Source organism: Myotis davidii, unplaced genomic scaffold (assembly GCF_000327345.1).
Source record: "Myotis davidii unplaced genomic scaffold, ASM32734v1 scaffold142, whole genome shotgun sequence".
Classification (NCBI taxonomy): domain Eukaryota; kingdom Metazoa; phylum Chordata; class Mammalia; order Chiroptera; family Vespertilionidae; genus Myotis; species Myotis davidii.
The window spans coordinates 4,992,730-4,998,729 of NW_006294400.1; the positions used below are offsets into that span (position 1 = coordinate 4,992,730).

Consider the following 6,000-nt stretch of genomic DNA (forward strand, 5'->3'; position numbering starts at 1 on the left):
CTTAACAGCACCTCCCACCTTATTCCAGTTTTCCCATGTCACGTGATGAGGGTGGTTCGGCTCCAGCAGAGGGAAGCTAATGCGCGGTGCAGGTGGCTGGAGCTACTACGCTTTCCTTCCACCGCCCTTACTCCCGGTTTTGCGTGATCTCGCGTGATGTGGGGAGTATCTTCTCGCGAGAGTTAGGTCTGGATCCCTCCAGGTCCGCCTCCATGGTGAAGAGGCGGTGGTGGAGGAGGAGGTGGAGGGAGGAGGAGGAGGCCCCGTCGCGGCCTCCGCCGCCGCCAACGGGGCTGTCCCTGTAGCTCCCGATGGAGTTTGAGGTCGTGAAGCCGCCGCCGAGCTCTGCCCCGGCGAGACGAGGCGCCTCTGTCGCCGAGCCGCGCCGCCGCGGGGCTCCCGGGAGCGGCCCTTAGCGACCCCGCCCGGGCCCCCACAGGTAGGGCGGGGGCGGGCACGATGCAGCTTGGGCCCCAGTCCGGGTCCCTGGTCCCCGGCGATCGATCGGGCGGGAGACCTATGTTAGCCCGGGGTCTGTGCCCTGTCGTTGTCGGTGCACAGAAGGTTGGGAACTGAGGGCCGCACCTGACACCCCAACCGGGAGTCCGGAGATCAAGGAGGCCCCCGGCCTTGGTCGGGTTCTTTCAATGCCGAGGCCTGGCGCAAATGGCCACCTCCCTTCGCCTCCTGCGGAGGGGCCGCCTCTGACCCCTAAGCAATCCACCCGAGCAAAGGCCAGGCTCCCCTTCCGTTTCCACCCCAGTTAGTAAGAGGGGCGTTGGAGGAGGTTCTCGAAACCAAGTACCCTCCTAGCTTTTCGGCTTTCCGCCCTGAGGCTTCCCCGGATCCTAACGCAGGGATGGTGGCGGCGGTCTGAGTAGTAAGCGGGGACCCTGGCCAGACAATGCCCTGGGAGGGCTCAACCTCCCGGGAGGGAGAAGGCCGGCCCGGAGGGGTCGCCCAGTGCATGTGACGGGGCGCTGGCATGACACGGAGCCAGGGAATTCTGCTGCGGCTTTCTTCCCCTCTTGCATTTTTCCTTCTTGGGGAAGCTTCTTAAGGGGAGACTCTTCCACCATCTTAGAAGAATGGTAGAAAGCATCTTTGTTTCTCAGATGCAGAGCTACTTTTCTGTGTCCGTAGCTTGCGGAAAGGAGATGAGGGTAGCTGTCATTTACCTCTTTTGAGTCACAATAGAGTTGCAAGATACCAGTAGGTAGAACCTTGACACCAAGTCTCAAGTAATCACTGACATAAAGTAGGAGCTAATCTCGTGATTCCCTACCGGTTTTATTTATTTATTTTTTTATAACCACCTACGTTCCCTTTTCATTCCTTCTCTCCACGTACCCAGACCCTCTCTTTTTAATCCCTATTTTCCCACCCGCTGCGATTAGGACTTTGTATCCCAAATAAAGTGCTTAAGGGATCCTTTTCCATTTTTGTGTTAGTCAAACTTTTAAGTTCCAGTAGGAACTTTGGGTTAACCTGAGAAAGCCAATGTCGCTGTACTAAACGGCTATCATTTCTCAAAAGCAAAGGAACAAATGTTTTAGTTAGCCTGTGGAGCCTTTTTATAGTTACACAAATTTAGTTAAGGCTTCTTGAAACGTTAAGAAGAGTTCTCCCATCCTTACCTTCTTTTATCTGCCTAAAGAGCGACACCGCTGTTCTAACACAACATCCCTTGTCTGTTTACTTCCACATTCAGTTCTTGAAGAAATAGAGACCATTTTTTTCCAACATTGCCATTTTTGTCGGAGATTCTTGTTTCAAAAGTTGTGGAGTTTGGAAATTTTCTAGAAAAAAACAAAAACAATGTTAAACATATATTCCAAAAGCAGATGTTGTAATTCAAGCTGGCTCCTGTTCTTTGAGCATTTAATTGCTGTCGTGTTGATTAGTGAATCCTTTGAGTTACTCCTGATCTGTTATTACTGTTGTGTTAACTTGACATGCAAGAATACTTTATGTCCTTTGTTTATATGTTTTCATTAATTCACTTTCTGCTTTTTAAATTTGCTGTCTTTTAGTTTGAAAAAAGTTAACAAAAATTCTTTTGGGAGGGAAAGTATTTTTCTTTATACAGAATTTTATATTCAAAAAATAGAACTTCTGTATTGTATGTAATATCTAAGAATGCTAAGTAAACTTACAACAAGGTTTTATCATGATAAGTACTTGCATATTGTTTTGGACTGAGTTGAAGTTTCACTTTCCTCTGATGTGAAAAAGGAAGCATGTGGTCAAATAAAACTAGCTGAAAATTAAAAATAATGTTTTGCACCCAGTCTTATAACTATTGTAAGTTATATCTTTAATAATCCTCAGGGTTTTCTAGTTTTATGAAAACCTTCTTAAGTGTAGGTGTGACTTTCACCTCAAATTCTCAATAAAATTTACTTTTGAGTATAATTTTTAATTTTAAGGAGAATTTCATTGTCCAATACTAGCTAGTAGTCTCATGTAGCAGTTGAGCACTTGAAATATGGCAGGTATGAATTGAGATGTGCTGAAAGTGTAAAATGCACACAAGATTTTGAAAACATAGTACAACAACAAAAAAAAGAATTTAAAATATCTCACTAATTTTTACATTGATTACATGTTAAAATGATACCTTGTATAAATTAGGTTAAAGAAAAGATATTAAAATTAAATTTACCTGTTTTTTCCTTTTTTAATATGACTGCTAGAAAATGTTAAATTACGTGTGGCTTGCATTATTTCTATTGGACAGTGCTGTTCTAGAGGATCTCTTCCAATAAATAAATTACCTGAATTAAAAGACATGAAAACCAAAAATTTCAAGTCTAATCATCACTAAAGAAGCAAAACTTTATTGCTTATATTAATTAAAATAAAGAATTATTTCATTACTGTTCTTTTGGAAGACACTGAAAGTCAAAAACCTCATACTTAATAAAAAACCAAGTTCAACCCCATAGTGAGCTGAAGTAAAACTTGAGTCAAAAATCTTTCCTAACTTAGACTAAAGTTACATAGCAGTCTTTAAAATGGTAATTCTGTTCCTTTTGCTCCAATCCTTTTGATATGTTTGAATGCTTAGTTTTAGTTGGTTTTGTTTGTTTTGTAGGTTAAGGTCTAAATTGTACTTAGGATGCTTTAAATACTATTTTTAAGTCCAAAAGTAATTATTTTAAAGGTTTTAAACACTGTTATAGGTCCATTTCAGTAGCTTATATTCTTCACATGGGTAAACTAGAATGAAAACAATGAGTGTTTTAATTAACAGACCTGAGCCCTAATTTTACACCTTTATAAAATAATGTATATATTTATGCAATAGTGAAAGAGACATAAACATTATTCTGGCATTTTAAAATCAGATATCATAGTCATAAACTAGCTGCACAATATCATGGCAGTCTGTTATGAGAAAATGAAAGTACTTAGCTGGTATGCAGTTTGCTTTTAAAGCAGTTTATAATTTGCATCATATGAGACTTATAACCTTAAAAATTACTTGAGTAAAAATGTGTTTAAGGTCCCACCTTTAATGTTTCTCACTCCTGTGCTTTATCGTTTTACTCATCTTCAATTTTAGTAACTAATAACTAAAGTTACTTAAATACAAAAAAATTAATTAGAATGTTTTTCTTAAGTAGTCCCTTTGCATATCTAGAGTTGTGAGCTTTTTAATCCATTTTACCTCAATTTCAGATACTTTGGTAGCATTTTTATAATGAATACATCAATATTAACTATAAATGTTATTAGTAATTTAGGTTTCCATAGATTCAAATAAGTTACTATGGAATGTATTAATATAAATCTAGAAACTTTACACATTAATATATTTTCTTAGCTTGCCATTGTTAAATTAAAAAGACAATAGGCTATTTATCACTTTTTATAATTATAAAAATATATTCTAGGTAAATGTTTACAAAGTGCCTTTTTTAAATAAATGAAAGGCCTATTTTGTCATTATTAATTAAATGTTTTAGTGAACAGCATGAACTCTGTCTTAGGTAAATTTTTATTTTGTATTTATATTTATTGAGGAATCTAGAATTTATTGATAATGGTACTGAAGAAAAACGTTTTTTAAAAATCAAACCATTCCTTATATATTAAATAAGGAAAACTTAGTTCATAATTTTCCTATTAGAAAGTTAGAATCTGACACACAACAGAAGGAAAATTTGCAGTTACTGTAAAAATTTTGGCACAATCTGTCTTTTAAAGGTATAAATTAAATTACTAGAAATTAAACTTTAATAATATTAAAGCATCTGGTGTTTGTAGACCTAGAAATATATATAGAATATTATAACATACAACTATCAAGTATATTCTGGAATAGTTTGAAACACTTTAAAGCTAATAGGTGAAAATATGAAAGATATAATTTTTATGTTCAAACAATGCCCCCCCCCCACACACACACACACATGCACACGCACACACTAACTTTAAAGCATTTGGGGATGATCTTGGAAAACTATAAGGAAAGAGTATTTTGCTACTAGTTTTATATTACTCAGTGGCCTTTGATACCCTGACCCCTTGAATTATGAAAAAAATATTGATGCATTGTCTTGTTTTAATAAATAATCAGTTCAAGTTATTAACTAAATTAGGGCCCTCAATTGTAGATTTAAGATAAAATTTATTCTTCCTCAGTGGCCTTTTCCTTGTATAATTCTGCAGTCTGGTAAGCTGAACATTAAAAATGTTACATAGTTTCAAGGAGTGATGTATTCACCTACTTCGTGCTCATCCCTAAAGTTGAAAGCCAACTGACTGGTTTTAAGATTGATGACATTAATAGGTGTGGCAATGTATATTAGGTACATTCCATTAGAGCTATTTGAGGAGAAGTTTGTATAGGGAGCTTTTTACATAGCAAGCCCTATCATTTATTTTTACAAGATATTTTTAAAACCTTAAGTTTTTGTGAACATAAAAGCACAATAAAGGCTAATAAAATTCATTTGGATGTGATGCTATTGGAGAATGAGTTATAGACCTTTCTGTTCTAAATCTGACTTCATTTTTAAACATCTAATTTCTGTGGAACTAAAATATTTGGGCTGATAAACATTTTTATGAAATAAACCATTGGCTATTTAATTGCCCTAAATACCTAGATTTCTTGTTCACCAAAGAGCCTTTGTCAGACTTATATAAGTTTAGTATTAGAAGATACAGAAAATTTGTGAACTGTAGAATCTTCAAGTTAGGAATCTAAAGATTTTAATTAGACGACAGCATAGTTTTGATACTATATATTTTATTTTACTAAAAATTATGGAACAAACATTTGGATCTTAGGAATAAGAAAAGAAAACTTACTGTTATTTTTCCCATGTCCCTTTTAATCATATACAAATGTAATTTTTCTCACACTATAATATCAAAAATAGAAATTTATATTTTGCAGTTTTTCAATTTATAATTATTAGATGTTAATATTCTTTTAGTCTTCTAAAAGGTGTTTTTATTTTATTTTTTAATCCTCACCTTAGGATATGTTTTTCATTGATTATAGAGAGAAAAGAAGGGAGAGGGAGAGAGAGAGAAGGAGAGAAACATCAGTGTGAGAGAGAGAGAAAGATGGATTGGTTGCCTCCTGCACGTGCCCCAGTGGGGATCCTTCCCAAAACCTGGGTATGTGCCCTGACTGGGAATCAAACCCACCACCTTTTGGTATAGGATGATGCACTTACAAACTGAGCCAAGGCTCTTCTTCTATATCTTGCTCATTGGACCTGACAGTTTTTGGAGATATATATGTATATGTATATGTATATATGTATATATATATCATATATATGTTATCTATCTCATATATATAAATATATCAGTCACAAAATATGTATTGTCAAAAGTATTGTAGAGAACCACATTCAAGATTTGTAAGACAATATATATTATTTTTTTAATATATATTTTATTGATTTTTTTACAGAGAGAAAGGGAGAGGGATAGAGCAGCTGTGGGCAAACTACGGCCCCCGCGGCGCGGGCCCGG

The 6,000-nt window shown here is 36.7% G+C and overlaps 1 protein-coding gene across 2 annotated transcripts in view; it reads left to right on the plus strand.

Annotated features, from left to right (window-relative positions):
- Positions 1-192: 192 nt before the first annotated feature.
- The window catches only part of RC3H2 (ring finger and CCCH-type domains 2), a 40,698-nt gene continuing 34,890 nt past the window's right edge, over positions 193-6,000 (plus strand). For both annotated transcript variants that reach the window (XM_006768608.2, XM_006768609.2), the window contains exon 1: positions 193-439. The gene's annotated coding sequence lies outside the window, so the exon portion shown is untranslated. The remainder of the gene's footprint in view (positions 440-6,000) is intronic.